Source organism: Quercus lobata, chromosome 4, assembly GCF_001633185.2.
Source record: "Quercus lobata isolate SW786 chromosome 4, ValleyOak3.0 Primary Assembly, whole genome shotgun sequence".
In the NCBI taxonomy this organism is placed as follows: Eukaryota; Viridiplantae; Streptophyta; class Magnoliopsida; order Fagales; family Fagaceae; genus Quercus; species Quercus lobata.
In genome coordinates this window covers 62,465,145-62,491,124 of record NC_044907.1, presented here as the reverse complement: position 1 = coordinate 62,491,124, position 25,980 = coordinate 62,465,145, and the positions used below count along the sequence as shown (strand labels likewise).

At 35.2% G+C, this 25,980-nt stretch overlaps 1 long non-coding RNA gene across 1 annotated transcript; it reads left to right on the top strand.

Moving 5' to 3' along the window:
- The first annotated feature begins 22,293 nt into the window (after positions 1–22,293).
- On the top strand, positions 22,294–25,315 carry LOC115983296. Its single transcript, XR_004090000.1, has 3 exons — positions 22,294–22,382; positions 25,000–25,055; positions 25,164–25,315. It is a non-coding gene; the product is annotated as an uncharacterized LOC115983296 (long non-coding RNA).
- The last annotated feature ends 665 nt before the right edge of the window (positions 25,316–25,980 follow it).

Below are 25,980 nucleotides of genomic sequence, written 5' to 3'. Positions count from 1 at the left end.
TAGACAATCAGTTGGGATACATAGGTTAGCAAGAGACCCTCCAAGCCTAATCTACCCGCTGTACCTAAGCCCTCCAAGCTCCTACTCTGACAAGGCTTCTCGGAACCGTGTCTTGTCTAGCTCTCCGAATCCTGCAACAAGCTTCATGTTGCATCTGCCATCCTTGGCTTCTTTCAACGCTTCCCAGCAGCACCAAAACCTCACTTAACACTCTGAAAGGGTGTGGTAAGTGTTTGAGCTATCAACCTCTCAATGGTATGGAAATGGAGAGGTAGGAGTTGAGGAAATCCATAAACTTATGTGTAGAGATATATGGGTATGATAATCTCTAACTCTCAATGTGTTTGGCTAGGGTTTTCTCTCAGAAGCACTCCTTAACATTTGTGGGTAATGAGAGTATATATAGTGTGGGTATAGAAAGTGTGTATCTGATAGTACAGTCTGGCAGAACAGAATGTTTCGTGGGTGTCTCGCGGGAAGGCCTTACCCGCGAGATACTTACGAAACATAGCTGTCTCCATCTGTACTGACTCTTCGCATTCCAGTCATGTGCAAGGCACACGCTTCACTTTGCGGGATGCATAGTCGTGAGATACCCGCAAGAAATCTTCTGGCTTCAATTGCTTGAGTCTTCACACGCTCTCTCTCTATCACACAACCCTTACAATCAAATCCCACAATAAATACAGGGTACAAAAGATTGAATATGATTACAATCAAATTTGGCACGGAATAAAAGCCAACTAAATATATAGTTGTAAATCACAACTTTACAATCTCCCCCCTTTGGCTATTCCGTGACAAAACCCCTAAAATAGACTCTAGACTTAAACGTGAGTTTGGAAACACTAGCAAAACTCACTCACACCTAATCTAGAAACAGTGAAGCACTTGCACGTTTATACCTGTAACCTGAAACACCCGCACACAAACAAAATTTTCATTAATCTTATGACAAGTTGAATACAAGGTATGAACATGAGCAAGCATAGTGCAATCAAGTATGCAAACATTAGATATCATGTAAACAAAAACTTGATCAAACAAGTTCAGTCATTAAAGAATGACTACAATGAACATTTAGCAAGTAAGTGTTCATCCGAACATGCAAACAAAGATCAATCACTTATGATCACTTGTATGTCCAACACATAACCAATGCAAAATACATGAAGTATATGCATCTAGGAACAATATCCTACTAGGGTACAAGTGTAAAGTACTCAAGACATATCGGCAATATCTTAAAAGCACAAAAAAATGCTACAAAGCATTGAGATAATCACAAACTAAATATAAACTGAAATTAAAAAATATAGTGTACTGAAGTTTTAAACAAAAGCAGTAAAAGCATAAACATAAACCAACAGTTATAAAAGCTAAAAGTAAACACAAGTAAGCCACTTGTGAACCAATAACCAATGTTTCTAAGCCTAAACCTATGCTCCCCCTAGCACTGTGCAAGCTCTTCCTCAGCTCCCCCTCAAAATTTTCTCCCCCTTTTTGATCGAAATGGCCAAAGAGGCTAGAATTGATCATACTTTGAATCTGATCCTTGTGCCATGGACAAGTCCTCGATCTGTCAAGACAATGTAGTGATCTGTCCTTGGACATATGCAAACTGGGTCGCGCTATGCTACACATGGGAATCTAGCATGGTGAACATCTAATCCATTCTAGCTAGGATGTGATCTAGTCTGTCTGATCCTCATGTTGGTGTAGAAGACGATGGTTGTACTGAAGTCTCTGGGGTAGAAGTGAATCTATCAATCTCCTCCTCTGTATCTCCACCCTCGTCCTCATCACGTGCTTGAGGTATGGTATGCACACCTGTCTTGGAACCCTTGATGTGAGTTGTGCTCCTAGTCACTGTGTGTGCACCAATAGGATAGTCCCTCTAAACTACTGTCAGACCACTCAGGAGTTTAAGCCTTGTCTATGCAATTAGGCCCATAATCAGTGAAGGAAAAGGCAAAATTGTTCCAGAATTTTACTTCTCAATGCTTTTCTTCATTAGATGGAAGATGTATCCACATATATCAATCTCCTTATGAGTAAAGAGATCGTACAAAAACTTTGTCCTTGGAGTTGACAGTGTCGAATATAAGTTATGGATCATCACATATTGTTAAGTTCTAAAGACTTAGGAACTAATGTATTTAGAAATCTAATGTGTAATTTTGGCAAACCATGATCAAAACAGTTGTTAGTCTTGTTTATATTTACTCAAAGTGTGTGCGTTGTATGTAAAGTTGGAATGGAGTGGCTGCAGAAGTATTAGTGACTTTCGGTCTGGCTCGATCGATTGAAGAATAGGCTCAATCGATTGAATCTCGTGCAGAATGTTTTTTCTGCAAATTTTTCCAACTCAACCCTAGCCTATTAAAACATGTAGGATTTTATGTTTTGCCCTACGTATAAAAGGCAAACCATAGCCATGTTTTTCAGGTTGCTCTATTTTGCTCTGTGTGTGAATCTCTTGTGAGATCTAGAGGTGGTTGCCTTCATACATGCTTAGGATTATCAAGAAGGATATTTGATTGAGAGCTTGTTGATTATTTAGTTGCTGCACTAAGGACTTTAAAGAAACACAAGCGAGTGTACTTGTACTTGTTGGAGAATCCAAGAAAGAAGGAGTCCGTGGTCTCGGAACTTGCACATGGTTGTGTTAGTAAGTTTCTACTAGTGGGTAGAAATAGGATGTTAGTGGTCTAAGTCGCTATTGTAAAACTTCGATTCTTTCATAGTGGATTCAAGTTTACCTTAAGAATAGCTAGGTTAAATCCTCCCCAGGTTTTTACCGGTTTGGTTTTCTGGGTCATCATATCATTGTATTATTTATATTTCCACTGCTATGTATGATATGATTGTTTGATTGTGATAACCTAGATCTGGAATTTGAACTAAGTAATAACTTGACTAATTAACTAGGTTAATCCAATTGTGTTTTAAGGGGTCTAAAAACATACAAGTGGTATCAGAGCAGGTAGCTCTCTTGTTGTTGATCTTTTGATCTCTAAGATGATCCTTGACCCCTGTTGTCATGGATAATTTGAAATGTCTTTCTGATCATGTTTCTGCTAATGCCTCTATTGATTTTATTGATGTCTGTGAAACTCTTCATAAGGAATTATTGAAATCTATGAAAATTGCTAAGAAATTCAAGGAAGAGTTAAAATTGGCTAATCTTGAAAAATAGAAATTGGTTGTTAGATTAGATGAATCAAATAAAAAGAATGAATTTTTGAGAAATCAAATTTCCTCTCAAGATGAGAAGATGAAAAGCTTGGAACAAGAGTTAGTTGAATCTAAAGCTAAAATTGAAAATTTGACTAGTACCAAGCCTGCCGTTGATAACAGAAGTGTTTCAGTTTCTCTTAAGTCTAAAATTGAGAAAGTTTATATCCCTCCTTTTAAGAGGAATAATAAAGAAAATGCTTATTTTGTTAGGTTAGACAAAGGTAAAAGTTCTGATGTAGGCGCTAAAATTTCTAAACCTAAGTCTAAACCTATTGTTAGAGAGCATAATAAATCTATTTTTGTGCCTACTTGTCACCTTTGTGGTGTTGTTGGTCATATTAGATCAAATTGTTCTTTGTTGAAGCAAAAACCAAAAGCTGAGACTAGATTTGTTGTTAGGAATACTGATGTTCCTAAATTTGTTCCTATTTGTCACTTTTGTGGTGTCTCTGGTCACATTCGTCCTAATTGTCATAAACTAAAATTTAAGCATTCTGTGTTTCAATCTAGGATATGTGATGATATTTCTCCTGCCATAAGTCCATATAAATTGTTTCATATTCTCTTGAAAAATTTGAGCTTGTTGGCTTGTGAAAGGAATTTGCAGGATTTCAGTCTTTCTCAGAAGATTGGTGTAATCCCTCAAATACACTTTGCTTCTCATGGATTTTCACCTACAAAGCCGAAGAGTCGTGCTATATGGATGAGAAAAGATTCTCCAAGGTGAGTGTTGCTGACTTGTCCCTGATTTAATTCTTTCAATTGTTTGTGGACATGTTTTGTTTTTTGTTTTTGGTTTTTTTTTTTTAAAGATCCAAAAACATTGAAAATTTTCAAAAAGACAAAAATATTTTATTTTGTGTCTTGTTTTATTTTTCTTGAGGATTACATGAATTATGATATCTCTCTCTTGATTTAGAACATGCTTGACATTGTGGAGAAACTTGAATAATATGTGTTATATAAGTGCTAAGCTTTTTCTGATTTTGTGTGAGTATGTACTAGTTTGTACATGTACTCAAAGGTAAATTAAGAAATTGATATTTCTTGTTTGTGTACCCTTTATAGCTTAGTTAAGCACTGTCATGCATTGCATTTAGCACAATGTGTGATTTTTGTTTTTGGTCATAAATTTTTTAAAAACCAAAAGGATTTTTGTGTTTTGTATTTCATATCTTGGATTTATAATCAAGGATTGGCCATATTATCTTTACATAACAAGTTTATATACCTTGTTTAGCTTGAATAAGCTTCTTTTATTGCACTTTACTAGTTTGAGCTTTGTAGTGCATGTTGTGTAGGAGATGTTTATAATTTTTGATCACTTTGTCTTGATCTTGAAGTCACATGTCTTTGACTGTCGAACTTGAACCTTTTGAGAAAGGCATAAATAACCATCTCACCACTGTTTACTAGCCAATTATGAACACCTTAGTGCATATCGTAAGATTTTGTGCTCGAGAAAGTGTAGTACATACACAAAAAGAACATAAGGTGTAGCCTCGGTTTAAATGTTAAAATTGGTGTGTATATTATTGGAATTAATGTTAAATCAAACAAATAAAATTGGTGTGTACATTATCCTGGCTATTTTAATAAGTTTCTGATCAAATAAAAATTGGTGTGTACAATATGAGGCAAATCAAGAAACTTACATGATTGCAAGCTTGTTTTCTAGGAGATGTGGGAGTTATATGATGTAACTCTTTAGGTGATAGTCTCTTTCAAATTCTATGTGATGAATTTTGTAGAAATTGTGCTTGATTTCTATTTACATATCATCTCACATGTATGTGATCTTGTCGTGGCCATCCAAGATTACATGTTCCTAGATTTTGATGCAAAATGTCTTTAATATTTGAGTTTTGGAGACAAAATCGTTGGAAAACTTATTTTTGGAAGATCTAGGTTGAATTCAAGTGTTTTTGAAAAACTTTTCATCTCATACTCATGCATTTTATTCATAATACAATGTGCTTTGAGGAGTTTTTGCATTAAAATGCTCTGTTTTTCAAAAAATTGATTTTTCCAGATTTTCGATCGATTGAACCTGTTGCTCAATCGATCGAAATTGTGATAACAATTTTTGGTTAGAATCTGCCTGGCTTGATTGGTATTTGATCGATGCTTGACCGATTGAAACTGAAAAATTTTCAATTTTTAAGTATTTGACCAATTAATTTTTTTCATGTATCATTTATATTTAGGATTCACATGCATTGCATTGTTTTCTGTATCCATCTTGCAATTTTGCAGTCATATCTCTCATTGTTTCACACATAACATGGATACACTTTACTAAATTGGGTACTCAACTTGATTTAAAAATTGATTGACTAATTTTTGAGTTATGTACCATTTAGTATATGCTATTTTTATTTGTGAACTGCAGAAATATTTTTCTTAAGAGATATGATGAATAATCAATGTGCAAATATTTTCTCTACTCATGCAACTTTTATGGGTCACATAGTGTCATTTTTGCATTTATTGAAAAAGAGAATATTTTTCTTCATGTGTATCTTCAACTTAGTTTTTAAGTTTGGTTTGTGTCTTTTTACTTTTCCCTTCCTCCTGAATTTTCCCCAAAACTGTTTGTCCCAAAACTTGTTTTGTTTTTCCTATTTTTATAGGGGGAGAAGCTTTTTTTTAACCTTTGTTGCTCTTCATAGGGGGAGTTGTCTCTATTTTCTATAGAGTTGAATTGGTTTGTGTTCCCTTAATTCTCTATTTTCTCTTACCTTTTGTTGCGTATGTTTTTTAATTTGGGCAACAATGAGTTGTCTTTGTCAATACGTGACAAAAAGGGGGAGATTTAGATGAAATGTGGGAAAATGTGGGAATCTTGTTTGTTTTGTTTAGGGAGAGATAAAATTGTTTTTGATAAGGAGAGATTTTTGTTTGTTGGAGCTTGTGGAGATTAGATTGTATTTAGGTGCTTCACTTTGTATTTACCTTTTTTGGCTCTTGATGTATTTTTGTTGGGCTATTCATGTTAGGGGGAGATACATTTATTGTTTTATATGTTTCTTGTTTCATTGCTTATTGATTTACATTTATGAGTTATTCATTTAAATATGTCTTTATTTTGTGCTGAGTGAAATCAATAATTTATTTTGTTTACTTGTATTTTCCACACATGCGTTTATGCATTTTGTTTAGTATTTCAAGAAATATATAGGTTGATCCAATTGAGATGCTGTCTACACTTGCAACTGATGGATAGAAGTTAGGATTGGATTTGTTATAGTGGGCATTTTTTTGTAAAGGGCTCTTCTTTGTAAACTTTGAGCTTTTAGTTGTGTTTTGTCATGGATTGCCAAAGGGGGAGTTTGTTAGGTTCTAAATTCTTAGGAACTAATGTATTTAAAACTCTAATGTGTAATTTTGGCAAACCATGATCAAAACAGTTGTTAGTCTTGTTTAGACTTGCTCAAAGTGTGTGCATTGTATGTATAGTTAGAATCAAGCGGCTGCAGAAGTATTGTGACTCTCGGCCTGGCTCGATCGATCGAAGAACAGGCTCGATTGATCGAATCTCAGGCATAATGTTTTTTCTACAGATTTTTCCAACTTAGCCCTAGCCTATTAAAATGTGTAGGGTTTTATGTTTTGCCCTAAGTATAAAAGGCAAACCCTAGCCATGTTTTTCAGGTTGCTCTATTTTGCTGTGTGTGTGAATCTCTTGTGAGATCTAAAGGTGGTTGCCTTCACACATGCTTAGGATTATCAAGAATGAGATTTCATTGAGAGCTTGATGATCATTCAGTTGCTGCACCAAGGACTTTAAAGAAACACAAGCAGGTGTGCTTGTACTTGCTGGAGAATCCAAGAAAGAAGGAGTCCGTGTTCTCGGAGCTTGCACGTGGTCGTGTCAGTAAGTTTCTACTGGTGGGTAGCAATAGGATGTTAGTGGTCTAAGTCGCTATTGTAAAACTTCGATTCTTTCATAGTGGATTCAAGTTTACCTTAAGAATAGCTAAGTTAAATCCTCCCCAGGTTTTTACCGGTTTGGTTTCCTGGGTCATCATATCATTGTGTTATTTATATTTCTATTGCTATGCATGATATGATTGTTTGATTGTGATAACCTAGATCTGGAATTCGAACTAAGGAAAAACTTGGTTAATTAACTAGGTTAATCCAATTGTGTTTTAAGGGGTCTAAAAACATACAAGTGGTATCAGAGCAAGTAGCTCTCTTGTTGTTGATCTTTTGATCTCTGAGCTGATCCTTGACCCCTATTGTCATGGATAATTTGAAGTGTCTTTCTGATCATGTTTCTGCTCATGCTTCTGTTGATTTTATTGATGCCTGTGAAACTCTTCGTAAGGAATTATTGAAATCTATGAAAATTGCTAAGAAATTCAAGGAAGAGTTAAAATTAGCTAATCTTGAAAAAGAGAAATTGGTTGTTAGATTAGATGAATCAAATAAAAAGAATGAACTTTTGAGAAATCAAATTTCCTCTCAAGATGAGAAGATGAAAAGCTTGGAACAAGAGTTAGTTGAATCTATAGCTAAAATTGAAAATTTAACTAGTACCAAGCCTGCTGTTGATAACAGAAGTGTTTCTGTTTCTCTTAAGCCTAAAAATGAGAAAGTTTATATCCCTCCTTTTAAGAGGAATAATAAAGAAATGGCTTATTTTGCTAGGTTAGACAAAGGTAAAAGTTCTAATGTAGATGCTGAACTTTCTAAACCTAAGTCTAAACCTACTGATAGAGAGCATAATAAATTTGTTTTTGTGCCTACTTGTCACATTTGTGGTGTTGTTGGTCATATTAAACCAAATTGTTCTTTGTTGAGGCAAAAACCAAAAGCTGAGACTAGATTTGTTGTTAGGAATACTGATGTTCCTAAATTTGTTCCTGTTTGTCACTTTTGTGGTGTCTCCAGTCACATTCGTCCTAATTGTTATAAACTGAAATTTAAGCATTCTGTGTTTCAATCTAGGATATGTGTTGATATTTCTCCTGCCATAAGTCCATATAAATTTTTTCATATTTTTTTGAAAAATTTGAGCTTGTTGTCTTGTGAAAGGAATTTGCAGGATTTCAGTCTTTTTTAGAAGATTGGTGTAATCCCTTAAATACACTTTGCTTCTCATGGATTTTCACCTACAAAGCCGAAGACTCGTGCTATATGGGTGAGAAAAGATTCTTCCAGGTGAGTGTTGCTGACTTGTCCCTGATTTAATTCTTTCAATTGTTTGTGGACATGTTTTGTTTTTTTGTTTTTGGTTGTTTTTTTTTTTTTTTTAATCCAAAAAACATTGAAAATTTTCAAAAAGACAAAAATATTTTATTTTTGTATCTTGTTTTATTTTTCTTGAGGATTACATGAATTATGATATCTGTCTCTTGATTTAGAATATGCTTGACATTGTGGAGAAACTTGAATAGTAAGTGTTATATAAGTGCTAAGCTTTTTCTGATTTTGTGTGAGTATGTACTAGTTTGTACATTGTATTTCATATCAGCCTCAGCAGACTTGAAATTGTCAGAATCAGTGTGAGAACGTTTTGTGGATTTCTTGGTCGCAGATTGTTTGGTAGGAGACATCTGCACAAATATCATAGAGAACAAAACACAAAAACTAGTGCATAGACATGAAGACAAAACACAAAACTTGATTAGATTCAAGTTAATTCAAAACAAAAGTAAAACACCTTAAAAATAGAGCATAACCAACTCAAAACAGAGTAAATAAGCTCAAACAACATGCTAAAGATGTTTAACCATGTAAACAAAAACAAAATGCATGAAGTGAATCACTGTGCATGTGTGTGTCTGTGCTAAGCATGTGCTGATGCATGTGTGTGCAACATAAGATGCATGAGGTGTGCAGCATGAGATGCATGTGATGAGCCTAGTGTGTACAACATAGGCAAAGTGTGTGAAACACATAGGCAGTGACCAAAACAGGTGAAACAGAGTCAAGCAAGTGTAAACCCAGAAACTGGAATTCACTTGAATCCAATTTAGCACAAAAATGTCACTAGGACATTTAGTCAAGCACTTGACATACTATGATGCACAACTGATGTGAAGAATGCATGAACAAATTGGAAAATGCCTCAATACACACTTAAAATACCTCAAGGGGCCAACATAGATGCACAAACAACAAATGAGACTCAGCCCAATCAAAGATTTTGAAGAAAAATTGCACAATCATATAAATCCCAACCCATTTTTGAAAAACCCCAATTTTGAAAACCCTAAGCTAAAATCTGCAAAATTGAAGGAAAAATGAAAGCAATGTGTAGAAAAACATACCTTGAAGTGATTTTGCAAAGATTTTTGCTTGAAAATGATGGGGTTTAAGTGAAAGATGATTTTGGGTTGAGAAGGGTTCGAAGAGAGGCAGTGCGAGGGAAAGTCTAAGTGTTTGAAAAACTATCACATCTACATTATAAAACTGAAAACACGCGTTTTTCGCGGGTTAGGCAGTAGAGAGCCAGTCGTGAGACAACCACGAAAATGACCACTGAAGCTAAAAAAGCTTTCGCGAGAAGCTATTGTTCACTAAACAGTCACGATACAGTCACAAGACTTTTTGTATGAAATTGAAAACTTTCCAAATTTTGCCTAAATCCATTTCGCGAGAAAAGGTTAGTTGCAAAATACGCGCGAGACAGTCATGAGACTCTGTATGAATTGACAAAACTTTATTTCCCTTTAGCACATTTCACAGGAAGCTCTAAGTCGCGAGCTTTTCGCGAAACCACCTCTAAACTAGTCTAAACTAGTTTTTGGAGAAAAACACAAAAATGCATTTTGAACAAAAACGAAAAACACGAAAGTATAAAATCACTTTCAAAAACATATAAAACACTCAAAAATCTTTTTGGGTTTGATCAGCAAGTATTTGAGCATACACATCACATTTGAACATGTACAATCACACAAATGAGATAAACATTATCTGAACAAAGTCTTGTGTGTTGTGTGTGAGTATCAAATGTGGAATAGTCCATAGACCAGAGTGAGGCTTCAATGATCAATTCAATCAAGTCATACATAACTAGTACTAAATCAATTGGACTATCTCAATTATAGAAATGAACATATATGACCTCCCACAAGAGAATGATTACAAAACTTAGAAGTCTTTCATTTGGCTTCTACATAAATCATAACAATAGATCCTTTTTGGATTATACATCTCTTTTTGAGATCGGTGCTTGAAATTTTTGATATTTCAACATGTAGAGTTAGCCTTTGGCTTTTTGAGCACCATATATTTTAATACAAAAGTCGCTTTCCCTTTTTCCTAGTCAAATACTAGTATGAGTGACAGGCTTTTACAGCTCATTATCTCTTTTCATTTGGAGATTTACATTTGGAGAGTTCTATAGCAAAAACATATATATAAAATGGGAAAAGATATAGGCACAAGCCTATGCATGTGTAAAGACCATCAAGACTATTGACCAATCATTCATGACAAGCTTGAAGATCTATTTACAACAATCACACATAGATTTCAAGATTTCTCCCACACAAATAAATGTGCATACATAACAAGCTAGGCTCGTAAATGCACTATGCCATTAGTAAGAAGGTACTAGGCCAAACTCACATGTGATTCACATAAAAACAAGTGATCAAACTTTTTGAATATTTTTCAATTTTTATGGGTTTTTGGACACACTCAAAAACAAAGAAAAAAAAAGATCAATAACAACAAGTAAAAGCAAAAACTTGTATAAGAAACGTGATATACAAACAAAAAGCAATGGCATGAACCTATGATCCTAAGCATTGGAAGTATTGATGCATGGACATAGGATATTATCATGCATGAGTACCCCTCTTCACCCACACGTCACGTGCATTTAGGGTGATATCCCTATAGGATTGGGTACGTGAATTGTGACCTTCAAACCTGCTGTTGAAGTTTTCCAAACATGTGGTGAGCACCTCAATCATCTTCTTTACATCCATCACATCGTAATCTCCATTTTGACTTCTTGGTTGCCCAATGGCCCAATTCCTCTTGTCATCTCTTGGTCCTCTTGACCTTTGATCCCTAGCATTATTCAATGGTCTTAGCTTATGACAATTAGGTCTGGTGTGTCCTTAAAGTCCACAATGATGGCGTACATGGTTCGTCCTCGAACCTCTTTGTGATTTTGAAGGTGATCTCCCTTTGGCTTCAAAACTAATCGTTGATTGGTTACAAGGCTTGTTCAACACCCTTTGGTTAGCCACAATCTTCTTTTTCTCAATCTTAGCCTTCTCCACAGTAGGGGCAACTACAACTAGCTCTTTGGCCTTCACAAACTTCACTTCTTTGGAGATATTCACAGCTGAACTACTTTCTCCGGTGTATCCCAATCCAGTTTTGTCGGAGAAAGGTTTTTAATGAGAAAGGACTTCATCAAGCTTCTTGGAGGAGACTCGCTCAACTTTAGCATTGGCTTGAACCACTTCAAGCTCAAGAAATTTCACCTTTGTGTAAGCCTCGGTTAACTCACCATTCAACATCTCAATCTCACACTTGGCCTCCTTCTATCTTACTAGGAGACTTCTATAGTCCTCCTCTGCTTTCTTCATCTTCTTCACTGCCACCTTGGCCAACCTTGCATACTTTCTTGACTTCTCAAGTAAAGAGTTGTAATTCTCTCAAAGACCGGCTGTATCTTCATCTACTTCAGCATCTGATTCTTCTACAATTCCCATGGATTCCTCATCACTATGCTCCCCAAGTTCTTGCACAAGCAAATTCAAGTCCTCTAAAGATTCAACATGAGCAATAGTCATAAATGCTGAGAAATTCCCTTCTTCATCAAAGCTATCCTCTGAATCTGAATTGGAAGAGTCCGAATCACTGAGAGTTGTGGCATATGCCTTTCCCTTCATTCTCAAATACTTAGGACATTCTCTCTTAACATATCCATGTCCATTGCACTCGAAGCAAGTGATTCCTTGAGTAGATTGAGGCTTTTTCTCATCTTTCTTCCTGAATTCCTTCCTATCACCCTTGTGAGATGAAAACTTCCCTTTGTTGAAAGGATTCCCATTGTTCTTCATCTTTAGAAACTTTCGAAAATTCTTTGCAAGGAATGATACTTTCTTCTCCACATCATCCTCTTCGAAGGAGTTGTCCATTCTCTCGGTGATGGTTTTAAGAGCAAGTGATTTACTCGATTTATGAGAAGGCAGTCCCAATTCATATGTTTGGAGAGATCCAATTAGCTCTTGGATTTTGATCTCATCCAAGTCTTTACTCTTGTATGTTTTTAGACCCCTTAAAACACAATTGGATTAACCTAGTTAATTAGCCAAGTTATTACTTAGTCCAAATTCCAGATCTAGGTTATCACAATCAAACAATCATATCATGCATAGCAGCAGAAATATAAATAACACAATGATATGATGACCTAGGAAACCAAACCTGTAAAAACCTAGGGAGGATTTAACCTAGCTATCCTCAAGGTAAACCTGAATCCACTATGAAAGAATCGAAGTTTTACAATAGGACTTAGACCACTAACATCCTATTGCTACCCACTAGTAGAAACTTACTGACACGACCACATGCAAGCTTCGAGACCACAAACTCCTTCTTTCTTGGATTCTCCAGCAAGTACAAGCACACCCGCTTGTGTTTCTTTATACTCCTATGGCAGCAACTGAATGATCATCAAGCTTTTGAAGAAATCTCCTTCTTGATAATCCTAATCTTGTGTAAAGGAAAGCTCCTCACAGATCTCACAAGAGATTTACACAAACCGCAATATGAGCAACATCTAAAACGTGGCTAGGGTTTGCCTTATATACCTAGGGCAAAAACATATAACCCTAAATATTTTAATGAATTAGGACTGAGTTGGAATTCTGCAGAAAAATGCATTTTGCCCGATTTTCGATTGATCGAGCCAAAGCTTCGATCGATCGAGCCAAGCCAAAATGCACTATCAATTCTACATTAGCTCGAATCCAACTTTACATAAAAGACACAACTTTAAGCAAGTCTAAACAAGACTAATTAACCTGTTTTGATCATGGTTTGCCAACAATACACATTAGAGTTCTAAATACATTAGTTACTAAGTCTTTAGAACCTAACAAACTCCTTTTTTGGCAATTCGTGACAAAACACAACTAAAAGCTCAAAGTTTACAAAGAAAATCCCTTTACAAAAAAAATGCTCATTATAACAAATCCAATCCTAACTACTATCCATCAGTTGCAAGTATAGATAGCAGCTCAATTGAATCAACCTATATATTTCCTGAAGCACTAAACAAAACGCATAAACGTATGTGTGGAAAATACAAGTAAACAAAGTAAGTTCTTGATTTCACTCAACACAAAATAAAGACATATATCAATGAATAGCTCATAAATATAAATCAATAAGCAGTGAAACAAGAAACATATGAAACAAAAAAATATATATCGCCCTCGAACATGAATAGCCCAACAAAAATACAAAGTGAAGCACCTAGATGCAATCTAATCTCCACAAGCTCCAACAAACAAAAAACTCTTCCCCTGAAAACAAAAACCTTTACAAGTGTCTCAAATCCCTAAATGTACTCCCCCTTTTTGTGACGGAATGCCAAAGGGCAATCAAAATCCATCATCAAAAGGAGGTGGCGGCGAGGATCGTCGAAACTGTGCCAACTCTGCTCGCAAGGCACGGATCTCATCGAGCACGTCCACCAAAATCTGTCCATGAGCCGCCTGAACGGTCAAGACATGATCCAACGTACGTCGAATGTCTGAATCATCCGAAGTAGTCGGTGGAGGAACATTAGCATTAGCAGCATTACCACCAGATGCCTCAGCTGTATCAGCACCTGTAGAAGAGGGAGGAGGGGGTACAGCACCAAAAGACTCACCTCTAGGATGCGTAGAGCCAACTCTCAAATGAGCAGCCCTCTGCCTAAGAAAGGTGGCACCTATGGGAGCCATAACATGAACGGGCTCACCAGCAAGGAAATCAACTAAACCGAGAAACAACAAAATCCCATGAATGAAAATAGGATGGATAAGAGCATGAGCGATGGCAGAACTCCTATAAAATTCGTTCAAAAAACAAAGAACCAGATGAGGAAAATTAATAGACACACCAGAAACAAAGGCATACAAAAACACACATCGCTCAAGAGGGATGGTATGAAGATGAGAAATAGGCCATAAAGAATGACACGGTATCCTAAAGAAAAGATAGGTAGTCTCAGTAAGCTGAACAGACGTGATCCAAGGATCAGAACCCCACTGGATAGAAGACCCAGTGATGTATGACATAACGTCATCAAGGCGTGGAGACTCCTCATAAGGATAGACAAACTCCCTAACGACCGGAACCCCAGGAGCTTTAGCCACTACCCTAGGGGTAATGGTGAACTCAACACCTAGTATCCAACTCCTAACAAGGGTGTTGGAATTATATACGTGGCAAGATAGATTCAAGAAGAACTCTCTACTCAGGGCAGTCGGGGGTGGATGATCTACCTCTAACAAAGACAACCAGCCTCTACTCTCAAAGTTTGCCCTAACGGTAGGATCAACCTTATCTAACACAACAGAACGCTCAGCCCAAATCTTTTTTTTACAGTTCAGCTTCTCAAAAACCTCTTTACTTTTGTCATTCCGAAACAACTCACTCCTAAAGGGAGACTCAGAGGAAGTGGAGAGTGTCCTATGGGCTCTAGTCTTCCTAGGCATGGTGCTAGGATAAGGACAAAGACACAAAGCTGAATAAAAGAAAAACCAAGGGCAGACTGCAAGTTATCACAAAAAAAATATAGAACAAAAAAAGCTATATGATGCATGAACAGTTAAATGTCATGATACATGCTCTAATGCAGTGAAATTAAGTTTAATTTGAAGTACAAATTCACAAAATTGGCTTGAGCATAGAGTTTCTAACAAAAACCCCAAAAATTATAGAGAACCACTTGTTCAATTTGAAAAAATTTATCAATTGATCATCACACACAATAGAATACAGTTTATAATGATCAAATACATCAATCCAACAAGCCAATTTCATCAATTTGGACCTAATTGAACAAAATCCCCAATTCGGATACATACAAGCCCTAGAAATTTCAATTTCTCAAAATTCATCAAATTGATCAAATTAAACCATCAAGATCAAGTTTATGACATCCTAGAACAAAAACCCATTGATCAATTTCAAAAAAGTGGCTTGAATCATCAAAAACTCCAAATTTGAATAGTTCCGAAAATCCCAACAAAATGCATGAGTTATGTATGAAAACATGAAATAAAATGCAAAAGGAAGAGTATAATGGACTAACCGGCTTAGAGAGAGGAAAACCTTGCAAAACGAATGGACGAAAACGACAAAAAATTGAGATTGAGCCTTGACCGAGTCATATGGAAAGAGAAAAGTTAAAGAACTTTTTGAAAAAGTGTTTGACTGAACTGAAAATAAGTTTTTTTAAAAACTTCTCATACGATTTTCGATTGATCGAAATCTTAGATTCGATCGATTGAAACAAATAGAGGCTCACCTAAATTTTTTGAACCAAAAGCTTAAGATACATGTGAGGTGATATGTGAAAAGCAATCAACCACAAGGCCTACAAAATTCATCACATAGAGTTTGAAAGAGACTATCACCTAAAGAGTTACATCACATAACTCTCACATCTCCTAGATCATAAGCTTGCAATTATGTAAGTTTCTTGATTTTGCCTCATATTGTACACACAAATTTTAATTGTTTAGAAACTTATTAAAATAGCCAGGATAATTTACACACCAATTTTAGCATTTATTTGATTTAGCTTTAAGTCCAATAATGTACATACCAATTTTAGCATTTAAACCGAGGCTGCACCTTATGATCTTTTTGTGCATGTACTACACTTTCTCGAGCACAAAATCTTACGATATGCACTAAGGTGTTCATGATTGGCTAGTGAACAGTGGTGAGATGGTTATTTATGCCTTTCTCAAAAGGTTCAAGTCTGACAGTCAAAGACATGTGACTTTAAGATTAAGACAATGATCAAAACTATAAACATCTTTCCCATACAACATGCACTACAAAGCTTCAACTAGTAAAGTGCAATAAGTAAGTTCATCAAAGCTAAACAAAGTACAAAAGACATGTTATGTGAAAATAAATTGACCAACCTTGTTTTCAAAACCAAGAAAATAGTGCAAAACACAATTTGCTTCCTTTTTCTCCCTTTTTTTTTTATTTGAAAAAAATAAACAAAAACAACCTAGAATGAAATGCATGAATGTTATTCAATGCAAATCCTAAAAACAAAGAACAATGGTCACAAAGAATATAGCAATGAAGGACAAGGACCAAGAAAGTTAGGACAGATCAGGGACATAGAATCACACCAATTACTTGACGAAGTGTCTCAAACTTACTTCTATCAAGAGGTTTGGTGAGGATGTCAGCATTCTGTCATTCAGTAGGGATATACTCAAGACACAGGATCTTTCTTTCAACAAGATCACTAATGAAGTGATATATAATCTCTATATGCTTAGTCTTAGAATATTGAATAGAGTTCTTAGATATATCAATAGCACTAGAGTTATCACAATAAACAACTATGGTATCTTGGGATATCCCATAATCAGTCAAAACCTTTTTCATCCAAAGAAGCTGTGAGCAACAACTTCCAGCAGCAATATATTCTGCCTCTACAGTAGACAAAGACACAGAATTTTGCTTTTTACTCATCCAAGCAACAAGATTGGCTTCTACATAAAAACATCCACCAGTGGTGCTTTTTCTATCATCAACATTACTAGCCCAATTAGAATCAGAAAAACTAACAAGAGACAGATTATACTCTTTACTATAAAATAATCCATAATCACAAGTTCCACCAACATATTTAATGATTCTTTTTACATCATTCAAATGTGAAACTTTAGGATTAGATTGAAATCTAGAACAAACACCAACACTAAAGGCAATATCAGGCCGACTAGCAGTCAAATACAAAAGGCATCCAATCATACTTCTGTATAATGTAACATCAATAGACTCACCTAATAGATCATTTGTTAATTTTGCATTTGCATTCATTGGTATTCTAGCATGTGCAGCATTGTCCAGTCCAAATCTCTTGACTAGATTTCTTGTGGTTGGTTGATGTAGATTCCTAAGTCTGTTTGCTTAACCTGTAATCCCAAGAAATAAGTTAGTTCACCAACCATACTTATTTCGAATAAAGCCTTCATTTCATCTGTAAAAGAATGAACAAGAGAGTCATTAGTAGCACCAAAAACAATAACATTAAGATAAATTTGAGCTACAACAAAACTATTTTTATCCTTTCTTATGAAGAGAGTAGTGTCTGCAGATCCCCTTTTGAATCTATGCTCAGTGAGATATGCAATCAATCTATCATACCAAGGCCGTGGAGCTTGTTTCAAACCATACAAGGCTCTCTTTAACTTATACACATCATCCGGTCTGTAAGGATCAACAAAACCCTTCAGTTGTTCAACATATACCTCTTCTTGCAACATTCCATTTAAGAAAGCACTCTTAACAAACAAGCTACTCTAACACATATTCAAATAATCACAGCTGTAAAATGAAATGTAAAAGAGTAGGGAAGAAGAATGCAAACACAGATAACACATCGATGTGTTATTGAAGAGGAAACCGAAGACCTCGGCGAAAAACCTCTCCGCTGCCCTCCAAGCGGTAATCGATCCACTAGACAATCAGTTGGGATACATGAGTTAGCAAGAGACCCTCCAAGCCTAATCTACCCGCTGTACCTAAGCCCTCCAAGCTCCTACTCCAACAAGGCTTCTCGGAACCGTGTCTTGTCTAGCTCTCCGGATCACGCAACAAGCTCCATGTTGCATCTGCCATCCTTGGCTTCTTCCAATTCTTCCCAGCAGCACCAAAATCTCACTTGACACTCTGAAAGGGTGTGGTAAGTGTTTGGGCTATCAACCTCTCAATGGTATGGAAATGGAGAGGTATGAATTGAGGAAATCCACAAGTTTATGTGTAGAGATATAAGGGTATGATAATCTATAACTCTCAAGGCGTTTGGCTAGGGTTTTCTCTCAGAAGAACTCCTTAACATTTATGGGTAATGAGGGTATATATAGTGTGGGTACAGAAAGTGTGTATCAGATAGTACAGTCTGGCAGAACAGAATGTTTCGCGGGTGTCTCGCGGGAAGGCCTTACCCGCGAGATACTCGCGAAACACAGCTGTCTCCATCTATACTGACTCTTCACATTCCAGTCATGTGCAAGGCACATGCTTCACTTCACGAGATGCTTAGTCGCGAGATACCCGCGAGAAATCTTCTACCTTCAAGTGCTTGAATCTTCACACTCTCTCTCTCTATCACACAACCCTTACAATCAAATCCCAAAATAAATACAAGGTACAAAAGATTGAATATAATTACAATCAAATTTGGCACGAAATAAAAGCCAACTAAATATATAGTTGTAAATCACAACTTTACAAAAAGGATGGCCTACTCTCTAAGCAAAGAGTTGAAGCTTGATCTATTTTAAGGTTAATTCTATCTTTTGAATTTTCATTTGCTTTACACTTGATGAAAAATATTTTGGGGATCACAAATGAGTTGTCAATAGCATTACAAAAGAAAATTCAAGATATTGTAAATGCTATGACACTTATCAAAGTGTCTAAGCAGCGATTGCAGATGATAAGAGATGATGAATAGGAAGCTTTATTGACTAAAGTATCCTCATTTTTGTAGCAAGCATGATATTCCTATCTTGAACATGTATGAAATATTTGTAGTTGATGTGAGACCACGGCGCAATGCCCCACAAATTACAAATTTACATCACTATTGTGTTGATTTATTCTTTGAAGTCATAGATTTGCAACTTCAAGAGCTTAATAATCATTTTTTAGAGGCGACTACTGAGTTGCTACTTTGTATGGCTTACTTGAATCCAAGCAATTCGTTTTTGTCTTTTGACATAAAAAAATTGACCTATTTTGCAAAGAATCCATCTGATTTTTCTAAGACAAATGTATTGGCACTTGGTAATCAATTTTAAACTTACATTGTTGATATGCACTCCAATGACAAGTTTTTAGAGCTTTAAGGAATTGGGGACCTTTGCTAGAAAGATGGTGGAGACAAATAAGGATGTTATATTTCCATTAGTATATTTGCTTGTAAAGTTAGTTTTGACCCTTCCTGTTGCGACTGTAACAGTGGAAAGAAGTTTTTCAGTAATGAAATATATCAAGAATTGTAAAGTTGTGATTTACAACTATTTTGTATTGGTTTTAATTCCGTGCCAAATTTGATTGTAATTATGTTCAATTTTATATATCCTATATTTTATGTGAGATTTCTTTGTAAGGGTTGTGTGTGAGAGAGAGTGTGAAGACTCAAGGCAAAGTGAAAAGCAAAAAAGTTTTCGCAGGTAGCTCACGAGAAGCCTTCCTGTGAAGTGAAGCATGTGCTCAGCATATGACTGGAATGCAAAGAGTCATAACAGATGGTGACAACTGATTTTCGCAAGTGTCTCGCAGGTAAAGCCTTCTTGCTAGATACCCGCGAAACATTCAATTTTGCCAATTTGTCATATCTGATACACCAAGTCTCTACACACACTATATATAACTACATTACCTACATATTGAGAGGAGTGCTTTTCAAAGAGAGAACCCTAGCCACAACCTTTGAGAGTTAGAGATTATTATATCCACAATCCTCTACACAATCCATTGTGGTTTTCCTCAACTCCTACCTCTCCATTTCCAAATTGTCGAGAGGTTGATAGCCCAAACACTTACCACACCAATTATGAGTGTAAAGTGAGGTTTTGGTGCTACTGGGAAGTATTGGAAGAAGCCATTTGTTTGGTGGATGCAATCGGGCTGAATTACATGATCCGGAGAGCTAAAGAAGACAAGGCTTGGCGAAGTCAGTTGGTAGTAGGAGCTTGAATGTCTCGAGTACATGGGTTAGACTAGGATTAAAGGGTCTTTTTTTATTCGTTTACTCCAACTTATTCTTTAGTGGATCGATTTACCGCTTGGAGGGCGGCGAAGAGGTTTTTCGCCGAGTTCTTCGGTTTCCTCTTCGATAACACATCGGTGTGTTATCTTGTGTTTGTATTCTTCTTCCCTACTCTTTTAGCTTTCATTTTACTGCTGTGATTTGATGAATATGGCTTAGAGTAGTTATTTTGTTTGTTTGCTCGCATTTACTCTATTCCGCACTTAGGTTAAGTTAGAGTAAAATCAACCGAACCGCAATTTTAATTTGGGGGTCTAAACAGCTCTTGTGTTTTCACACAAATTCGAGCTTTCAAGAATGAACTGCGCAATCGAATGGGGGATTAGTGGATGAATGATTGTTTGACTATGTACATTAAAAAAAGATATAACGCGTAGGATTGATAATGAATCTATCATGCACCAGTTTCAAAATATGAAACCTCGTAGAAGACAATTGTAGAATTTCAATTTTTTTTTTTTGTGACATTGATATATTATAGTCTCTTTTGTTTTAGAATTTATATAATTTATGTTTCTTATTGATTCCCCTGGACAAAAATCCTAGAGCCGCCCCTATCTATGTTCAGCTTCTTCTTCAGTCACTGCTTCTTCTTCGACAGTATTCTTTTTGTTCCCTTTATGAATCTGATACAACTTGAATAAATAAATAAATGATTTTTTTTAAGAAAATAAATAAATCAATAAATGATTGGTGGTTGGAATAGCGGAGTAATGTAAATGAACAACGACAAGAGCCACACCAAAACTTTTAGGGTATTAGTATTATCATTGTTATAATTTTCCTTTTCAATTCATAGTTGATTTCTTGATGAAAAGAATCATATTGGTAAAAATTCTGCAAGATCTGAATAGCCCGAATTAATAACCATCAATTTAACGCTTCAGATTAAGTTACAATTAGCCAAATAACTAATACATTTTCAGTTTCACTCAGCTTGCACTATATCTTTTGTTTTTGATGCAGGGACCAATTAGATATACAAATTTTTAATATATGTTAGTCACTCGGCTTGTATTTTGCTCATCTTCATTTTTGTTTAATTTTTTGAAAATAAGGGACATTAATTCGTCCAACATTAGAAAAGGAAAAGGATCCAAATTCTTCAAGTCAGTCCTGAAAATCAAATGCCCAGAAAGGGGACCAAAAAATAATCAATGCCCCAGATGATAAAAACTCAAGAACAAAATAACGATGAATCAAAATTGACATCAGCTAGAAGAGTTGTGGCTGAGAAAAGAAGGAGGGAGCTGCATTGAATGAGAGAGTTAAAGAAGAAGAAGGAGATGGGAGTGAGTTTGAAATAGAGAGAGTTTGATTGAGGGTTTTGTTAGGGCTGAGTTTGCATTTGAGTGATAGTGTTGAGAGAGTAGGAAGAAAAAATTAACTGTGTATGGGTAGGGTTTTTTGTTTGCGGCTGATTTCTACGTTTAGGCTCCTCTTGTAGTTGGGTTTTAATAAGAATCAAGTTTGTAATTTGTATTTGGTGGAAAAAAAAAGATTTATTATCTATATATATATATATATATATAACCGAAGCTTTTGAAGCTCCCACAATTTTCCACGTCAGCATTATTAAAAAAAAAAAAATTCTGATTTTTAAAAATCTGATAATACATCAAACCCAATAATACAAAAAGACTAAATTCTGATTTTCTATCTCCCATTCCCCTTCTCCTTCCCCATTCCACTTCTCTGTCATACAATACACGCCTCACAGTCAAACCTTCGCCGTCGTCCAAAAAATTCTCCGTCGTCCAAAACAAACCCTACAGCCAAAGCCCATCTCCATCATCCAAAGACCCATATTAGCTCCAACAAAACCCGATCCCATTCCCCTTCTCCGTCATCCAAAACGCCTCTGAAGTGATTCACTCCAATCGCAGATATAGGTCGGCCAAACCCCTTCTCCGTATCAGACCATTCTCTCTGTATTTCTCAATTAATCTATGAATAATATCTTTTCCTATTGTCTTTAATTAGATTTTTCTGTCAATTTAGGGATTTTGTCTTTAATTAGGTTTTTCTATCATTTTAGGGATTTTCACTTCCTAACCCTCGGGTGTGTTGGGTTTTGGCCTTCAACTGCAACTGAAGCCAGTCTCCTCTGTAAAGGAAGTCCAAACCCGAGGTAAGAATTTTGATTTGCTCTTCAATTGAAAACCTACCTGCCCAGTTATTCTTCCAATATACTGTTCTTTCTCCACTTCAATTGTTCATGGAATTTTGTTTGTGGTTGTGGGTGATTTGCTTCGGTGTTTTGGGTTGCTATGGCTGAATGGTTGGCCTTTGGTTTGCCGGCATTAAAAAATATATATTTTTTTTTTTTTAGATGGATTTGCTGGGCGGGGTAACAGACTAACAGTGGTGTTCATGGATTGCAATAAGGGTATCCTCATGCCCAATTTTTTTGTTTTATGTATTGAATATAAATTGGATTTTCTGGATGAAGCCCGAAATTGGTGGTATATCAATTTTCTGTCAATAAGTTTTTAATTTCTAGATTAGATTATTCTAATTTTTTTTTCGAGTTCTTTTGTTTCAGCACCTATACACCTCCAAGAATCCAGTTTTGGTCTGTACAAAACACCCGTATCTTGAATGTGTTTGGCTTTTGATTAGGAAGCTTCTATACAAAAAAAAAAAAAAAAAAAAAAATTTAGATGGTTCTAATGTGAAATGAGTCTGCCATGATGATATGTTAGATAATTGATGCAGAATCTGTTTTATAACTTATATTTATGACAATGATGGTTAATATCTTAGACCTTGTTACCTGACCGGGGTGTAGTTATATGCAAAATGGGGTGCACTGACTTGACCTTTTTTGAAGGCTAGGTTATTTCTGTTAGCATGCTGGATTATTTTTATGTGTGTTGTTTCAAGTCCACCCTTTGGGAACTATGTAGGTATTTATGTGTGCTGTTATCTATATTTGTTGGTGGGAGTGAAACTGTGGAGCACTTTGGTTTACTAATCTCTTTAAATTGTGTTATTTTAATTCAAAACTTTTGAATAAGGTTCTAAATGATGTATTATAAATTTTTGGGTGTCAATGTCAATTAGTTACTATTTTGTTATATTAGATGTTACCCATAAGATAATTTTAGACTAGCTATGAGTTTTCCGTGTTTGAAAAACTGAATCTTTATCCAAATATACGGAGGCTTAAAAAGTAAAATTCCATTTTAAATTTGGGGATTTAAAAGGATTTAGTTTTTGGTATTTTGATCAATTGGTTTTGAATTACGTGATTGGGTTAGATTTTGTTTTAATTAAGGTTTTGATTTAGACTTATTATTCTTCATCTATTGTAATTTCAAAAGGTAGTTTATTCATTTGAATGAAATTGATACCTCTTTTTGGTTGTTTAATTGTTATGATAATGATTGATTTTGTTTATTTGTTTGGTGTTTTCAAGTTCCCAAAGCGGTTTATTTAGGCTATTATCAGATCGGCCTCAACCTCCGACTCATGGTTTGAATTTTTCACAAAGACAGTGCTCAATAAAGGCTAACACTGAGCCAAAATGTAATGATTTGATGGCCCCTAGTGAGTGCAAAAGTTTGAGTTTGAATTTTTTTTACGAAGACATTATCTTTTTCAATCATTTGTTATTATTTTAATGATTTAATTTAAAATAAATTTCTTAAACAACTTCATTTCAAGCAATATCATCCTTATTAGTTTATGTACTTTGATGACATGCTTCCTTATGCTCTAAAGAGTGAAGGAGATTGTGTATGGGGCTTGCAAAAAATATGATGGGGATGTGCAGAGTGATGTGTTAGCGTAAGATTTGTGTCTATATGAGAATAATTTGTGCTTGACATATTGTTCATTGTAGCTTTTGCTACTTTTGTTGTAAATGAATGGACCTAGGGTTGTATTTAAAATTTTGTTATTTAAGATCCATATGTTTTTTTTTTTTAAGGTATTGATATCTTGGATTTGTATAAAAATGTTTGCTTTCTTTGTAGGGTTTGGTGTTGTTGGCACACAAAAAGCTCATTAGGGAGAAGCTTCCAGAAGAGGCTGAACAAAACGTCAAGCAGGGGAGGCCAAGAGGGAATATTACTTGGTAACAAGTATTTCATACTGGACTGCATTGTTCAAGAGCTACTGTTGCATTAAGGTTGCATCAATTAAGTGCTACTGCATATTGAGACAAACAAATTTAATTCTATGCAACACTCAATCAAATTAAATCATTTTGAGTTCAAGCCTAAAGTAGACTTGGCAGTGTATGAAAATTGAGGAATAGATGTCTTGAATTGGTTGGATGAAAGTTTTTGAATTAGCAGAGTGAATGTGTTAGCAGATAAATATATGCAAAAACTTCTATTCACATTTCATATAAATCAAGATAAATGCATTCTGATTTCGAAGCCGATAAATTCTTTGTTCTTATTCTTCATATTTCTCTTCTAATCCAGGTTTAATTAACTTTCCTAGAAGCAAAATAGTTTCACTTTTCATAGACGCACACCATCTGTTTGATATAAAGCTTCCAAAGTATTTTCACAACCAGACAAACTTAATACCAATTCAAGCACTGGGATTTAATTTATGTGAGGGCATTGGATCAATTAAATTTTGGAAGTGAATAATTTTAGACTTAGCCATGTGCATTAGATTAATTAAATTTTGAAAGTGAATAATTTTAAACTTAGCCACATATCTATATCTTAAATTAATAAATAACTGAATTCTAATTTTAAAGTTTGAGTACTATACTATTGTTGCAGATTTGCATAAGCATGTACCAGAAAATGTTAATGGAGCTCTTCATTTCTCTATTAAGGTAAGTTTTTCATTTTTTTCATAAACAATATCAAAAGAAGTTCTTGAATGAATATTCCTTGGTATTGGATTTGGATTGTGAATTTTTGTATCATAATTGTTTTTATAGGTTGGTAGAATTGTGGGCCAATCTGTAAAACCAAGATTAGTGCTATTGCTAGGCCTTTGCTACCTAGCCTATGCTACTATGCAGAAGGTTGGATTTCATGGAGCACAGGATTGCCATTTCATATTCAGATTCACTTTGGTTTTCTTTATTTTACTTTATGTTTTCTAGCCCACCAATGAGCTTAAATATAATTTCAATCCATTGATATCGAACCATACTATTATATTGTTGTTTTGTTATGAAAGTCTAATATCTAGCAACAAGCTTCTTCTTCTTTTCCTATTATCCCATTGGTTATAAAAGTACATCATAAAGGTACAGATCAATGGAGATAAAAGATGATATTATATCATTTTTATGTTTAATTGATACAATGCATGCATATCCTCTAAAAAAAATTAGGTTTGAGCATTATCTTAGCAGGCTAAGACCTGCCAATTTAAAGTCTATATGTATTATTCTAGTTAGCTCATTAGCTCAAGTGAACAATGATGGACACAAACACATTATGGTTGTTGATTGTAATATATATTTATTTTCCTTTTGACATTGTGGTTGTTGATTGTAATATTTTTTTTTTATTTTCCTTTTCAAGTGTTAGGAAACTGGGAATTAATTTTGCCAAGTGAAGCGTACAATTTCTTTACCATAAACAGTCCATCTTGGCAAAGCTAATAACTCCCAAGGGGTAAAGTTTAGCTTTGAATGGTATTGGATTCAATTGAAATTTTCTCTCAACCTGTTCTTTATAATTATGTGGAGTCAAAGAATTAGTAGAGCTGATACATTGATTGTCTTGAATACTTTTTGGCCTTTA